The sequence below is a fragment of the Chrysemys picta genome, chromosome 11 (assembly GCF_011386835.1).
Source record: "Chrysemys picta bellii isolate R12L10 chromosome 11, ASM1138683v2, whole genome shotgun sequence".
NCBI lineage: Eukaryota > Metazoa > Chordata > Testudines > Emydidae > Chrysemys > Chrysemys picta.
This window is the reverse complement of record NC_088801.1, coordinates 36332465-36349846: the sequence shown is the minus strand read 5'-3', so window position 1 is coordinate 36349846 and position 17382 is coordinate 36332465. Positions and strand designations below refer to the sequence as shown.

General features: G+C 42.6%; 1 protein-coding gene across 1 annotated transcript in view; it reads left to right on the top strand.

Moving 5' to 3' along the window:
* The first annotated feature begins 1876 nt into the window (after positions 1 to 1876).
* Positions 1877 to 17382, top strand: part of LOC101945174 (sodium channel protein type 2 subunit alpha-like) — a 190588-nt gene continuing 175082 nt past the window's right edge. Inside the window, exon 1 of the mRNA XM_005290394.5 lies at positions 1877 to 2073. The gene's annotated coding sequence lies outside the window, so the exon portion shown is untranslated. The remainder of the gene's footprint in view (positions 2074 to 17382) is intronic.

The following is a 17382-nucleotide window of genomic DNA, read 5'->3' as shown; positions in this document are numbered from 1 at the left end:
CACATTCCTAAATACTCAGCTAGTAATTCAGGCCCTCATCCAGCAACTTGAGGTTTCAGGTTGGAAAGTTAAACCATTTTGGAGTTCGATGTGCATGAAAAGTGTCAAGAGGAAGCTATTCCCAAGAATAGCACTTTTTACCCCTTACTGGGGTAAGGACTGTATAAAAAATATTTCACCTTCTAAATCAAAAATAGCTAAATTGAAGAGACCAATCTAGAAAAATGAAGCAAAAATACATTTTATACTTTTAAAAACTGGATGTGAAAATAAGAATATGGGTACTAAGAACCAAAAATGTTAACAAATGTGAGGTTAACAGATGGGGGAAGTGGAAGAAGAGGTACAGAGCTGGGAGAGGAGAGAAGAATCGGTTGGTTTTATTAAGTCACATTTTGTAATTCACTTGCAGTAGACAGATGCATTATTTTCTTTAGCACTTATTTAACACAGACTCTATAGTTGTATAAACCACGAAACCAGGTCAATACTTGTAACATTGAGTATATCTGCTATCTTTTTAAATCCCGTTTTGTCCTCTAATTAGATCTTTCTCTGGGTTTTAGATGGCTCCGGTTTCTCTCTAGCTGCACTCCATACCCTTTAACTCTGTCTCCGCCTCCTGCTTGACCCGCTAGTGTGTTTAACCCCTCATTCCCTGGCACTAGGTTTCCCTTACATCATCCCCTCCCTCCCCGGCAGGGAGACAAAGCCAGAACTCTACCGTCTTTGCTTGTCCATTTCTAGTCCTCCCTCCTCCCCACAGCGATCAGCTGCAAACAGAGCAGCAGCAGCAGCCACTATAATCTTCAAAGGCGGATCGTCTGCCCAAGAGTGGAACCCCCTCCCGCCCGGCTTTGCTGCATGAGTAGCCAACGCCCAGCAAAGGGCGGCTCCCGAATCGCAGCTCCTCGCGCGGCAAGTGCATCCTCTCCAGCCACACATCCCCAGACCCCTTCGGTGTGAGGCACTAGCGGCTCTTTTGCCATCACCCCCTTTGGCCCCATAAACTGCCTGGCGTGACACCCACATTTCTCCTCCGACCGGTGCAGACTGGGCTCCCTGCTCTCTCCTGTGCAGTCTGCACCGTCCTCACCCTCAGCTCCAAGCAGCTGCGCCTTTCACCAGCTCTCCAGACACCTTCTCCCCTTTCCGACATGCCCCACCCGCGCCCTCCGGAGTACCAGCCTTTAGCGGGCAGGCTCAGCATAAGCACTGGGGCAATTACACCGCCAAGAGGGGGCATTCCCAGCCAGTCACCCCCGAGTCTCCCGCAGCACACGCTCGAAGTACAGCCTGTGGCTTCCCCCGGGGACCGCCCGAGCACTGCTCACAGGTGTCACACAGCCCGCTGAGCGCTCCGTGTAGGCATCCACCTCCCCCCTCGTGGGCAGCCCGCCTGGGGACTCTCCTCCTCACGCAGCGGGTACCGCTGGACTCCTGCCTCCCCGCCCTTCCCCCTCGCAGGGAAACTGCTCTCGCCAACCTGCCGCCGCTCTCCTCCCCCGACACCCCTTCTTTGCAAACTTTCTCCCCCTCGGCGTGCCTCGCCGAGCCCCTGCCACGCGACTCCCCCTCGACCTCCGCAGCCTCCTGTTCCCGGAGAGCCCCTCCTGTGCCTCCCCCCACTGACACCTACACACGCTCTTGCACTCAGACCCACGTGCCGCGGAGCGAGGGGGGCTGGTCTAGTGGTACAAACTGCTCCCGGCTCTTGCTGCCGCGCCCTTAGCGGCGCTGGGACTGGGGTTCGGTTCCTGCGGCCCCCCCCGTCGGTGACACCGCTTTGCCTCGCCCTGGGCACTAGCCCAGCCTAGCGCTCGGCTTTCCCCGATGGCTCGGGCGGGGCCGCGGCTCACGTGGGGGCGCAGCTGGTGCTGCTGAGACGGGCGCGGTTGTTTTCATTCTCTGGAGCCCGCTCTGTCGCTTGTGGCGGGGGGCTGGCAGCCCCTGCTCGCAGCAGCGCGGGAGGGAGGAAGCGGGACTCAGACCAGGGGAAGAGAAACCAGTAGCTGGGAGAAGGAGGCGGCACCTGCGCTTCAGTCTGAAACCAGTTCCTGGGCATGGCCGAAAGTAAGTGCTTTGTCCTCTTGGTGGTTTGTTGGGTGGTCGGGGCTTAGCTCTCAGCCGCTCCTCGCGTTTGCCGAGAGAGCGCTCCAGCATCTTCCTCACTTGGCTTTACACACGAGGGGCGGCTGAGGCTAGCAACAAACACGCGCCCTGTATTCTTTTTAGTATTCCTTCATTTGCGTGTGTGTAGTAGCGCCCATCACCGTAGTGTCTGGCTGCTCTCTACACGCATAAAGGTTCGAAGATTTTTTCCCCTGCTTTATATCAAATCAGTTTCTCCCCCACCCCTGCGCCTCAAAGCCCCCGTGCAGTTACTTCCCTCAACGCCCCTAGGTTACTCCGCAAAAGTGTTGCCTAGTTGTTGTGAAATGATAGTTTGCAACCCTGGAGAGGGAACTGGGATGAGATGGAGGAGGAGAATTCTCCCCTCTCCCTATCAGGTTCCTCTTGATTGCTGCCATGTTTATTGGAAGATCCAAGGTACGTGGAGAGAAATGACAGAGAAATATCTGAGCAAATGATGGGAAGAAGAAGAGGATATGGTCTCCAGTGGCCTTCTCTGCTAAGGAGTTGCAGGAGTAGCTCTCCTGTAAATTACCTTTATTTTGCCAGGTTCACTTCCTACCTCAGTCTCAGAAGTTTATTTTCTGCCCTATCCTGTGGAGTTCAACAGGTTTGATTTATGTACCTAGGTTTGTTTGTAATGCTTTCTGCACAAATAAGAAACAAACATGTTTAGTTTGTGCAAACAATCCCTGTGAGATAGACAAGAGGCATCGTGAACAGCTGTAGCATGAAAGCACCACTGATTTAGGAGAAGCCATCCACTGGAAAGCCTTTAATCAGCAGAACGTGTTTCATTGCATATTCTTTCATACATACAGGTCCAAAACTAGTTTTTTCATTTTAGTTTAAGAACTTTCTGCATTACATTTCTTCCCATTAAAATATCTCACTTGAGATGGAATGATTATAAGATATGATTTTTAATTGGAGTGGGAGAGAGAAAACAAAGTAGGGCTATAAGGATTATTTTATCCAAAGCTTTCTTGTGTTAGAGTAAAAATATAATAGATAATATGCCCATGAGGTAATGATAAAGGGCTTAGTACTTTATAAAATGAATTACTGTAATAATATGCATTTACCATATAAGGTGCCCATCACTGTACTATCTGGTTTCAGAGTAGCAGCCGTGTTAGTCTGTGTCCGCAAAAAGAACAGGAGTACTTGTGGCACCTTAGAGACTAACACATTTATTAGAGCATAAGCTTTCTTGGACTACATCCCACTTCTTCGGATGCATATATGAGCTGTAGTCCACGAAAGCTTATGCTCTAATAAATGTGTTAGTCTCTAAGGTGCCACAAGTACTCCTGTTCTTTTTGTACTATCTGGGTGTTTTTCTCTTTCCTGCTTCCTCAGTCACTCTTTACAGGTAAGAAAGGTGAAGCTGATTTTTCCAATCCCAGCTCAGTAGAGTAAATATTGGATTATTTTCTGTCAGCTAAAGAAGTTGGTGGGAGACAAACCTGAAACACATTATTTTTTGGTCATTAAAGTCCAATAAAATATTTTTCTTGCCTTATTCTGTCAAAAACAAGAGTTGGCTAATTTTCCCAAAGTATTTATCTTTGGCTTTTATTTAAATTTTGGCAAATGGATTTTCCACCCTGCTTCAAATCCTAGATGTCACTGTACCAGTGCAGTTGGGCTCTAGAAGTGCTTCAAGAGGCCCCTTCAAAATCCCTGGCTGAAAAGGTGTGTCGGGGTGAGAAAGAGAACTCTGTAGCATATATCAGTATAGAGATTCTGGGAAGCCACAGAAGAAGCAATCATTGACATAATCACATTTCTCTTTGCCTGGCGTTTGTCAGTGTGTGTGTGTGTGTGGGTTGAATGCCCGACATTCAGCTACCAGGAGGTTACTGTCCCCCTACAGTACAAGGCAGCTACAACGCATAAGTAGCTGGTATATTTCCACGGTCACCCACTCTAATGGTGAAAAGATGGTTTAAAGCCTCTGAAATGCTCCTGTACATAAGTCTCCAGGAGGACAAACTCACACCTACATTCTTCTTCTTTTGCCTTTGTTCCTGTATCTTTTTTCCCCTAAAATTTCCCATTAATTTTCCCCTTTAGATTTTGTAAAAACAAGCTTTTTCTAAAGCTAAGACAAATAGAAATGTGTCCAGGAATGTCTTAAAAATACAACAAAAAAGGCTTTAAAAAGATCAAATACTTCTCTTCAGTGTTTGCAGTTGAAATCTTCCAGGGCGGAGTACCAGACAGTTTGGTCTGCATCAATTTTCATTTGTACAAGCTGAGAGAAATGCAAAAGGTAAATAAACAAGATAAGTAGTAAACAGGACACTGGATTTTAAAAAAAATCAGTTTTGATAATCTAAAGTGTTGTTAGCAACAGTGGCAAGGACATTTGGTTTGTTTTAAAATATATTTGTCAGTGCCCTTTGTAAAGGGAGGAGGTGTTGACCGATTTGTTGAGTGGTTATCGATTATTGGTTATTGATTATATTGAATTGTAGCGTTTTCCAGTTAGTCACAGATTAAAATTTCTGAGGGTTTAAAAGGTTCCAGTCCCAGAATCATGTATAACAGAGTTAAGTTCAGTATCTGGTTTGGAACCTCAATGTGCACAGCAATGATAACACTCACACTGAGGGCAAAGCAAGCTTCATTGATAAAAACACACGCTTTTCAACCCAAATGAAGGCATAGGTATAGTGCAGTATTAAGGTAGTAATGGTGACATGCACCATTCCTTACGTATACTCACAGCTTTCTCATGGAGACCTAGTAGTGGGAGACAGGCAGTGTTCCATGAGGGTCCTAACCTGCTTCTGGTATGTCAAATAAGTCCGATGGTTAAGATCTCAAAGCTTATGTGGTGGTTTCGCCTATTACGGGGCCTTGCGACTACCATGAATATTCATATAAACACTCGGACTCCTTTGTCCATAACTAACTTCCTGTTGTATCAAGCAGGCAAGGTACTAAGAAGCTTCAACAGGACTTTATTTTTACAGTGGAAATCTCTTCACCAAGCTGCTGCTGCACACTCTAACTCTCACTCAGCCTCCTCAACTCCTACCCCCTCCTTCATGTTTCCTGTCCTTTCAGACTCCCAACAGCCAGTGCTCCCAGTTCTAATAATACAAGCAGCATCTAAACACCACACTTCCTCACCCTAATAATGTTGGGGTGTCCTTATCCTGTAGGGTTGTTATATGATAATGAGTTGAGATCATTAATATACACATCACATTGTTGCCAAAGCAATTTTGTGGTTATGCATCTGTAGCTGTTCCTATGCTAAAATATCCACAAGCTGGTATCAGTTCATATTCTTGCAGTTACCCGGTATTGTTTTTTACAAAAATCCCCTAGACAAAGTATTCCCAACTCCCTAGTAACTTAGGGTCACTGTTGAGTAACCCACTCACGCTGAGGTTCATAGGCCTCAAAGTCTTATGATAACTACTTAAGCTAACTATCTTACAGAATGAAGGTCTGTAGGGTTCTTGTATTAACTCTAAATAAAATACCTTTAAGCAAGCTCTATGGGCTATAGAGGAAAGTCTTCTTGGTAACGTTTAGTAAAAGCTGCTCCTTGTATCTGCAAACTGTTTTGTTCATTTTTGTGAATTTGTTCTTCCATTATTCAAGCACTGATAGTAAGCTTGATACTGTAAAAGACAGAAGATTGCCCCTTACTCCACTTCCAAGGAAGTTTACCACCCATGGCCCCAATCCTGCAAACACTTATACAGGTATTTAACTTTACACATGTGAGTAGTCCCTTGGGACTTTATGTGAATATCTTATATGGTAATGCCATTGGGCCTACTTATGTGTGTAAAATTCAGCATATGCATAAATGTTTGCAGAGTCAGGGACTACAAAATTTCAATTATTTTTTTTTAAAAGCTGTGTTAAGTGAGAGTAAACACAGTTTAGGTGAAAGAGGACTCTTTGTTACCTTCTGAAACAAGTTGGTAGAGATGGTCCAATTGTGCAGGACAAGGATTCACATATCACAAATAACCACAATAGTAATCACTGTCAATAGAGGATTAAAATATTTTTTTCTTTCCTGTGGCTCAGAATTGAGGCTGTTTGGCATAGCAGTATGTAGAAACTTTCTCTTCTGTTGATAGTGTTGATAGTGTTGTATCTTCCTCGAATTCCTCCACCACCATTAATTTACTGATAATCCCAAATTTTGGAACTTCGTGTTTTGTGCATTTTCACAGGCCACTTGATGACTCAGTGTTAGGGTTACCATATTAAAGGTTTTTAAAAAGAGGACACTTGATGGGGCCCTGGCCCCGCCCCTTCCCTGGCCCAACTCTGCCCCTTCCCCAAAGTCCCCGCCCCAACTCTGCCCCCTCCCCTGAGTGCCCCGCATTCCCCCTCCTCCACCTCCCAGCCATGCGAAAAGGGCTGCCCGAGCGCTACCGACTTCACGGTTTTGCCGGGCAGCCCCCAGATCTCCAGACCCTGCGCCCCGGGCCGGGCGCTTCCCCAGCGCAGCCGGAGCCTGGGAGGGGAAGCGCCCGGCTGGGGGCGCAGGGTCTGGAGGTCTGGGGGCTGCCCGGCAAACCGTGAAGCCGGTAGCACTCGGGCAGCTCTGCTCTTCAGCTACACAGAGCTGAGGTGTCTGGGGGGAGCAGCAGCAGCCACAGCGGGGAATCCGCCTGCAGCTCGCAGCCTGCTGGAGCTGCGCAGGTAAGCAGGGGACTGGGGCAGGGATGCCGGCATTTTCCCAGACATGTTCGGCTTTTTGGCAATTCCCCCCGGACGGGGATTTGAGCACCAAAAAGCCGGACATGTCCGGGAAAATCCGGACGTATGGTAACCCTACTCAGTGTGAGCAACTTCCTTAATCTTGGAAGAAACCCTCTACAGAAGTGCAATAGAGAAAAAGGAAATGAAAGTAATAGAGATAAAGATAAAACATTAAAAGAAAAAGTATATTCATATGTATGTAGCTGTGATCACTGCTGTGTATTGGGGGAGAAACAGAAGTTGGAATGGAACTCCAAGTCACCTCACCTAATTTTGATGCAGTTACTTTGGTAACATTTCTGGCTAGACCTCTAGCAGAGTTTAATGTTAAAACCTCCCCATCACATTTTCTACTCTTGCTCTGGAGGGAGGACGCCAGCCTAAATAAAACAACACAAAAGAGATTCTACAGCCCTCTTTTGCTAAAAATAGGAAGTCTCACTTTGACATATACTGGATGTTATTACTCTTCATGTAAGTCTTTATTAACTGGTTAGTTTGTGATTTTCCTATGAAAAAGAGTGTCCAAGTGTAAAACCCAGCAGAGACAGAGGGAACTCAGTTCACAGGTGGATTAATTTTTTAAAAAGATTGTTCTGTGTATGTCAGTGGTATCATGAACCTTGAACAGGTACTGAAGGTTGTGCTGGCATACAGGTTCTAAACTCTGGGACAAATATTAGCCTGGCAAGCACAGAAACATCATAGGGTATGGGAGGGAGGGGATGTAGGCTCTACAGAGCTATTCTGTCCTCATTTTTGCACAGATGGGAAGGAGAAGGTAGAATGGGTTGGTGATTGACTTTAGTGTTCAACATGCTGGCCAGCATACACTGTGTGGGCTGTAGACCTGGTGCTGTTTACTTCCTCCCCAGAGCAGCCGAAGAGCCAGGAGGGAGATGTAACTGAGTCACAGTCTTCCTGCCCAGGTTATTCTTGGGACAGTGCAAAAACAGATTGCCCATTACTCTGGATTCATAGCAAAGGCTTGATTGAGCCCTCCATGTTTTTAGCCACTAGTTGGCTCTGTCCTGGCAAACATCCAATTTACTGTACCTAATATAACCTGTACCCACGTCTCTTCACAGTAGTGACACCCGGAAAATATTTAAAAAAAACCTGTAATTTAAAAATCAGTTTAAACTAATTTGGAAAAACAAACACTAAACTGTATAAATCATGGTTGTATAGTAAATGCATTACATTGGTACAGGACAAAGTTAATGTTGTTTGGGATACCTTAACTGTGCATTTCCTTATCTTATCAGCTTTGGATGACTTGTAAGTTTAAACTTAACTCCGAATTTCCTGTGTTTTATAATGCTTCTTCGGGGATATTTACAACATCCTCTGAGTTTTACCCCATGCTATTGATCTATACTCAACTCCAGTTTAACATAGATTTTATCTGGAATTTCCTTGGATTTTATTAATTATTAAAAAATTCATACAAGCCCTAAACTAGAAACCCAGAAAGAAGGCTACCATACAATCAAAGAAATGTAGGGCAAGAAGGGAGCTGAAGAGGTCATCTACTCAATCCCCTGAGCTGAGTCAAGATTAAGTATATGTAGATGATCCTTGAAAGGTGTTAATGTAACCTGTTCTTACAAACCTCCAAAGATGGAGATTCCATAACCTCTCTAGACAACCCGTTCCAGTACTTAACTATGCTTATAGTTAGAAAGTTTTCTGATATCTAATGTAAATCTCCCTTGCTGCAAACTAAGCTGATTGCTTCTTGTCCTACTCTTGGTGGACATGGAGAGCGATAGATCACCATCCTTTTTATAACAATATATTTGAAGATTTTTGTGTCCCTCCTTCTTTAGATTAAACATGCCCAATTTTTTTAAGCTTTCCTGATAAGTCATCTTTTCTAAACCTCTTATCCTTTTTGATGCTCTCTTCTGAACTGTTTAAGTAGTCCACATCTTTCTCAAAGTGTGGTGCCCAAAGCGGGAACAATATTCCAGCTGAGACTCCACCAGTGGCAGGTAGAGCAGAACAGTTAATTCCTATGTCTTAAATATGATTGTCTTGTTAATATGTCCCAGAATATTTGCCTTTTTTGCCTTGGTATTGTATTGTTGACTCTCATTCAGTTTGTGATTCACTATGCCTTCCAGATCCTTTTCTGCAGTACAGCTGCCTAGCTAATTATTACCCATTTTGTATTTGTGCATTTGATTTTTTTTCTTCCTAAGTGTAATACTTTGCACTTGGCATTACTGAATTTCAGATTATTGGCATCAGACAAATTTTCCAATTTATCAAGATCAGATCGGGTGGTATGTCTAATGATTTGAAGTTATGTAGTATCAACCTTAAAGGTTTTTTGCGGGGAGAGGGGGCAGGGGTTAATTAATTTTCAGGGCCAGATTCATGAGTACATTCAGCAGCAGGGAAAAGTAGCTGGAACATCCTGAGCAGTTAAGTGGTTAACAGTTGCTTTGCATCTCTAGAGAAGCATAGAAGGTACTGGTGAATCTGCCTCTGAATTTGCAATTGATTTATTGGTTTAGTGATCTGGGATATAGGATAACTTATTTATTTATGTTGTAATTAAAAAAAAAAGGCAAATATATACCAAGTAAACTTCCAGGATATGAAACTGTGCAAGATGATGATCATAGTTGAAAGAAAACTAATAATTAGATAACCAATATTTTAAAAAGTTAATATTATCTATGAAACCCTGGAGGATGACTGTATAGCAGGGGGTGAGAGGTAGTGAGTGGGGCTGTGCAGGGTCTATAGATGGGGGTAACTGTGAAGATGGAGTTGGAGAGGAAAGAGGGTTCTGTGATGTAGGGAGGCAGTGGTAATGTTGAGTGGAGTGGGGGGGGGGAGGAGGAGGGTTATATGCAGATGGGTCCTGTGTTGAGGAGACTTGTGCTGGGCCCACTCTCTCTCTGACAAGGCATCAGTGTTTGAAAGGCTCCTAATGGCACTGTTGCCTCAGCTCCATTCTGTACAAAGGCAGCACTGCCAGGAGGAGCTGGGGAAGGACCACAACCTTTAAAGATAGAGATATTGGCATTCAGGGGCTGGTCTCCTTCGCTCCCCTTCTTCTCCTATCCTAACTTCAGCCACCACCCTGTTTTCAAATAAATGGTCTCCCTAACACATCCCTGCTTTCCTTCAGACCCATATACATGCCTGCTTCTCACTACCCCGCCCTACATCCTCCCACTCTCCCCCTGCACCCACGCAGCCCCTTCACTGTCTACCTGACACCAGAAACCCTCACTGTGAGGAGCCAAAGGAAGGGAAAACTGACCACATGTGAGGAGGGTAAGGGAATGACCAGTAAATCATGGGGATGTGTCATGGGATGGTTGGACAGTATGAAGCAGGGATGTGCATGGGTCTGGGGAGGGAAAAGGGCTCTGTTTGGAATAGGGGGCTGTGTGAGGGAGCCTTAGTCTTCCTCATACCAATGACTCATTTCAGCCAAAGAATTGACATGGAAATTAGCTATAGAATAAGGGTCATGATTGGTGGAGTTACTGCTTATGGCATAATGACTCCACTTAGCTGATCTGAGCTGCTGTTCTGGCCCTGTCTTTATAACCATAATAATTGGATACAACAGTTGTAAATAATTTAGCTTAATTACAACATAATTTCTTCCAGTGCAGTTTATGCATGAGATTTCAAAGATTTAACTAGTTCAGGGGGTCCCCAAACTTGGTTCGCGGCTTGTTCAGGGTAAGCCCCTGGCAGGCCGTGAGACACTTTGTTTACCTGAGCGTCAGCAGGTACGGCTGCTCGCAGCTCCGAGTGCCGCGATTCGCCATTCCTGGCCAATGGGAGCTGCAGGAAGTGGTGGCCCGGCCCGCACCATTGGGAGCTGCGAGCTGCCATACCTGCGGAGGCTCAGGTAAACAAAGCATCTCACAGCCCGCCAGGGGCTTACCCTGAACAAGCCGCGAACCAAGTTTGGGAACCATTGAACTAGATGGAAAACTTGAGGAGTCTGTGCTGCATCATTTCTAAGTTGACTTGGGACATAAGTTCTATGCTGAATAGTAAATTTCGTAAAAGACCCATTTTAATTAATGTTAACTGAAAAGGTAATGGATTTAGTTGAAAATTCCCAGAAGAGTCATTCAGTACTCAGAGTAAGTGATGTTATTTTTGGGAGGATCTGCTGTATTTTTTTATACATAACAAAAAGGTCTAAACTCTTCTCTAAGTGTAAAAACTCAACTCAGTCTTAACTGTGGAGCAGCAACAGCGCATCCATAATGTCATTTGAAGATAATCCCCTCAATCTCACTCTAAATCTATAGCACCTTTGCTAACGTTTTGGACTCTTTTTGTTTGTTTGTTTGTTTTGCTTGTTTGTTTAATGAGAAAATGCTGGTCATCTTTGTAGGATGAGAATCCATCATGTTTAACGAAGCTTTAGAAAGGCCAAGAGTTATTGTGTGGTTTCTGTGATGTAGAGAAGATGATTTTGTTGATTAACCAAACATAATGATTTAACATAAATTAATTTCAGAATGATGAAACATGATTTGTCTGGAGTACGAAGTATCCATTATTACTTATTTTTCTTTCCTTACGTCGCTCAGTCTCTTGAGGTATATTTGCCTCCCTTCTTACTGCTTCCTTTTTTTGGCACTGTAGTCAAGCAGTGTTCTTTCTTTCTCTCTCTAGTGTTGTTGTTACTGTTAGACATTGAAAAGGAATGCTCTGAAGAGATTTGTTGCTGCACTGAGTAGACAGACATCATATTTGTGAAGTTCATACATTGTTATATTTAACAGAAAAATTGTTGTTGTTTTTTCAGTTAGGAGACTGCATGCAGCTAGTTACCTATTTTTATGAAATATAGCAAAGGCTCACCTAGATATGGTGTTAAAGAACTGAAGTGTTGGAGCTTGGGGGTTGATTGAATACTTCAAGCTTCAAGTTGCAGAAATGAAAACATTTCTAGTAGGGCTGTCAATTAATTGCAGTTAATTCAAGTGATTAATGCAAAACAAATTAACTGGATAAAAAAATTGTGATGAATCACAGTTTTAATCGCAGAGTTAAACAATAATAGAATACCAAATAGAATACCCTTCCAATTCTAACCACTTCCAGCACATGCTTTCCAAGGACTTCAATCTTGTATCAAAGCAGAATACAGTAACTGTTCCATTTAATTACTGAGAAGGCAAGAGGTAAAATAGGCCTTTGTCTCTTAATGCATTTAAAAGGAATTGCTTTGACAGCTTCCTAAAGTAGGTAGATTATAAAAGTCACATCAATCTGAACTAGTACTATAAGAAGAAACTAAATAGTAATGTATCTAATAATTTCATTCTGAGTCACAGATCTAGAAAATATGAAAATCCAGATATGTACAAAAGAGATACTGCTATAGAGGAAATCCCAGTTTTCCAACTCTTATGATTTTATTGCAAATCTTGAGATTCTTAGTGTTTTTCTTAAAGCCCCAGCTGCTGGAACTTTATATTGAATGAGAATTACAGCTTTCATTTGAAATAAAAAATAAGACTATAGTCCTCATGATTGCAGAGAAAAGCCTGAAAATGACAGGCAAGTGCATCCTGAAGGCAAATAATAATAATCCAACATTTATTATTTATAAAAAATCTCATGATTTTTAAGTCAATCTCGTGATTTTTGAACATGGGGTTGGCAATACTAAAATCCACTATTTGATCAGGATTTTATTAATTGTTGTTTAAAAATTAAATAAATAAATAAACCCAAATCTGAACTACTAGATATTTGATGATCCAATCTATTGTTTTAGTTGATTACTTGGTTTCTAGTATAACTGTAATGGCAATGAAAGTGATGAGTAAGGAGGACTTGAAAGGCTTTGCCTTAAGGACCTACCATCAGTCAGTTAGGCTAGCAATTGTGCTGAATACCCAGCCTTGGAGGAGTAAATTATTTGAAATTAGCCTTGCACATCATAAATAATTTAAAAAAGGTAGAAGCTGTGCTTACAGGCAGATGTAATTAGCCACAATGATCATTCCTTAGATAATGGCAATACTGCATTTTTGAGATTTTTATCACTGGAGTGTGTGCATACGTGTGTTTTAGAGAGGGGTGGGTGTTTACATTGTGCCCTCAAAAATATCTTGGTGGTTGATTCTCTAAGATTCATACATTTTTGAAAAAAGAACAGGAGTACATTTTTGAGTGCCATGCTTTTAGTTTCTGATGCTGAGTAATGTTCCTCGTCCTGTTTCCATTTAAAAAAAAAAGCATCCTGTTTCTGCTCTTGATTTAATTTTAATTTGATCTTTTAAGGAGCTGAGTATCCAGGAGATATTTATTTATTTATTGGTTCCAAGTATGGGCGTGTATAAAGAGCTGATGCTTCCTTTTTCTGTTTTTTTCCCCTTAAAGTGTTATGATGCTCTATCAGATTGTATGGGAGTTGATATAATTTTCACACCCAGGACAAATTTGTCGGTTAGTGTTAATAAAGCCACAAACAATGTGAATTACACTGATGAATTAAGGTGGGCATGGCAGCATTGAGCTGCAGAAGGCTTGTCAGACTGTGGAAGTATATAACTGCATAAAATAAAGGAGGGGCAATGTATGTGGGCATGCTGGCAGGTATTTTTCTTATGCTGGTTTGAAGTCTTTCTGGTGTGGCCTTTTTCTGTAGGACACAACTAACTACCAGTTAGCCTAATCAGTGCCTTAGGTTCATTTTAAAATTTAATCTATGGTTTGTCTACACGAGAGAACTTTGACATGTTAATCACCAGTTGGTTCCCATAGCACAATTACACACCTCTTATCTACACACACAATTGCTTCCAGTGGTGCACAGGCATTCACACCAGCGTTTGGATTAGGTTGTCTTTCAAGGCTAATGACTGTGTGGTCTTCTAACATGCTAGTTTCCAGCAGTATAGCACCAGTGAGGATAGATCACTGGCATAATAGCTTCGACAGTGTAAATAGTCCTTCTGCAGCACATTTAACAGTGCTTAGAATGCCTATCTGGTCTCCTCTTTGAACTTCACTGCACATTGTTCAAGTTTGTATAAAGCCAACAGACCCCCAGCTTGAAAATACGCGGAATTGTCTGTGCTGTATAATCCCATGGATCTTCATTTCTCATCATGCCATGAAATAAATAAATAAATATATATATATATATATATATATATATATATATATATATATATATATATATATATATATATATAATATAAAAAAAATACAGCCTGAAAGAAATCTTTTAACTTCATGTTACATTGAGATCCAAAGGACTCAAGCAGGTGAAAGGAGAAGGCAGTGCTTAGGCTAATAGGCTATCTTTCCATCCCGTAATTAGTGTTTCAGTAAATTATTTATTCCTTCTGCATGGATGATAAGTACATGGTTTTTTTGCAGAGTTATTCCATAGTGACTGTAGAGTACGGGGAATCTTGGTAGCCCAGTCTGAAACAGCCCTTTATTTTTTAACTAGGGAAAAAAGGCCTTCTGCCATAAGGGAATTTCCCCTTATTAAATTGAGGGCTCGATTTTGTTTACTCCCTTGGGCTATTTAATTTTCTCTTATAGTTGTCTTCAGTTAATGGCTACCCAACATTCTGCCTTTGAATTGTATTACAGCTGTACAGATTATAATGCAGTTTTTGTCTAAAACTGTAGCACTTATGGGGCAGGGAATCTCTTGTTTGCCTAGCACAGTGAGTTCTCTTACTGTACAGCACTATTACATAAATAAATAATAATGGGAGGTCAGCAGACAAGTACCTTATGGAACTATTTAGTGTATTTATAAAATATTTGTTGCAAACCAAATTTGTTTCACTACATATATGATGGTTTTGGGTTTTTTTGTTTTTGTAGGGGAAAAATATTACCATAAGAAATGGTCTGAAGTTCTTTCCTCCTCCTCCTCTCCCCCCCAACACCTTGCTTGAGTTGGAAAAATTACATCTGAGAATATTAAATCCATGTAGCAGTGATTTTATTTTTCTCCCCTTCAGGGCAATTGGACATTAATCTCAGTAATTACCCAACTTATTTAATATGACATTTTTGTGATATGTATTTTCTTTCCAGTTAGCCACAAACGTTAATAAATGTTTATGTAAACTCATCAATAAGATTCAATAGAGCAGTGTTCCTTAATACGCCCTTAGAAGTAGAGAAGCATGATGGTAAATGCTAAGTGACTTGAACCATCTGAGATGTGTGTTACTAATCTTGTAAAGCATTTCAGGCAGGTTTTTTATTGCTGCTCATAACGCAGACTTATTTTTTAAAAAATTCTTAAATGTTCAAAACATTTTTCTGCAATTTCTAATGGTATTTTTCATTTCTGGTTCTAGTCACAAGTTTCTGTGTATACCCAATTCCTCCTATCACCTCTCCAAACTACACTTCATAAAACCTGTGAGACAGTTATTAGGCTGAGGAGGACTGCAGGGACTCCCCAGAAACTCATTGCAACTGCTTAAATTGACTGGCATAGCTGTTAAGAAAATAAGGTTCAGCTTCCCACCTGGAGATGTGAACATTGCAGTTCAGAAGCTGAGGGGCTGATTTAAGGAATCAAAATCAGTTTCTTCACACTGCAGAGCTTGGCTTATAGCTAGGCCCTTTGATTTCATTATTTTCACCCCTAAGGATACAGTGGTCCAAATTCTTCCAAGTGGAACTCCACTGAAAATGATGGAATTATATGAAGTATGAATTTGGCCCAAAGTGCTTATTTAATGAATTATTTCTATCATGGTGGGATGACTAATTGAAGTGCTTTCTGTCTCCTTGCCAGTTATTCTTTATGTGAAAGATAATTTTATGTCCCACTATGTGACGTAACATTTAAAGGGATGCTGTCTTATAGTTTGTCCTTTAATTCATATGAACCAAGGGGCAAGTTTTCCGATTCTAAACATTTGGTGGTTTGTTTATTCACCATTCATAGAATCATAGAATATCAGAGTTGGAAGGGACCTCAAGAGGTCATCTAGTCCAACCCCCTGCTCAAAGCAGGACCAATTCCCAGCTAAATCATCCCAGCCAGGGCTTTGTCAAGCCGGGCCTTAAAAACCTCCAAGGAAGGAGACTCCACCACCTCCCTAGGTAACGCATTCCAGTGTTTCACCACCCTCCTAGTGAAATAGTTTTTCCTAATATCCAACCTGGACCTCCCCCACCGCAACTTGAGACCATTGCTCCTTGTTCTGTCATCTGCCACCACTGAGAACAGCCGAGCTCCATCCTCTTTGGAACCCCCCTTCAGGTAGTTGAAGGCTGCTATCAAATCCCCCCTCATTCTTCTCTTCTGGAGACTAAACAATCCCAGTTCTCTCAGCCTCTCCTCATAAGTCATGTGCTCCAGACCCCTAATCATTTTTGTTGCCCTCCGCTGGACTCTTTCCAATTTTTCCACATCCTTCTTGTAGTGTGGGGCCCAAAACTGGACACAGTATTCCAGATGAGGCCTCACCAATGTCGAATAAAGGGGAACGATCACGTTCCTCGATCTGCTGGCAATGCCCCTACTTATACAGCCCAAAATGCCGTTAGCCTTCTTTGCAACAAGAGCACACTGTTGACTCATATCCAGCTTCTCGTCCACTGTGACCCCAGGTCCTTTTCAGCAGAACTGCTACCTAGCCATTCGGTCCCTAGTCTGTAGCAGTGCATGGGATTCTTCCGTCCTAAGTGCAGGACTCTGCACTTGTCCTTGTTGAACCTCATCAGGTTTTTTTCTGCCCAATCCTCTAATTTGTCTAGGTCCCTCTGTATCCGATCCCTACCCTCTAGTGTATCTACCACGCCTCCTAGTTTAGTGTCATCTGCAAACTTGCTGAGAGTGCAGTCCACACCATCCTCCAGATCATTAATAAAGATATTAAACAAAACCGGCCCCAGGACCGACCCTTGGGGCACTCCACTTGAAACCGGCTGCCAACTAGACATGGAGCCATTGATCACTACCCGTTGAGCCCGACGATCTAGCCAGCTTTCTATCCACCTTACAGTCCATTCATCCAGCCCATACTTCTTTAACTTGGTGGCAAGAATACTGTGGGAGACAGTATCAAAAGCTTTGCTAAAGTCAAGAAATAACACATCCACTGCTTTCCCCTCATCCACAGAGCCAGTTATCTCATCATAGAAGGCAATTAGGTTAGTCAGGCACGACTTCCCCTTCGTGAATCCATGCTGACTGTTCCTGATCACTTTCCTTTCCTCTAAATGCTTCATAATTGATTCCTTGAGGACCTGCTCCATAATTTTTCCAGGGACTGAGGTGAGGCTGACTGGCCTGTAGTTCCCCGGATCCTCCTTCTTCCCTTTTTTAAAGATGGGCACTACATTAGCCTTTTTCCAGTCATCTGGGACCTCCCCCGATCGCCATGAGTTTTCAAAAATAATGGCTAATGGCTCTGCAATCTCACCCGCCAACTCCTTTAGCACCCTCGGATGCAGCGCATCCGGCCCCATGGACTTGTGCACGTCCAGTTTTTCTAAATAGTCCCG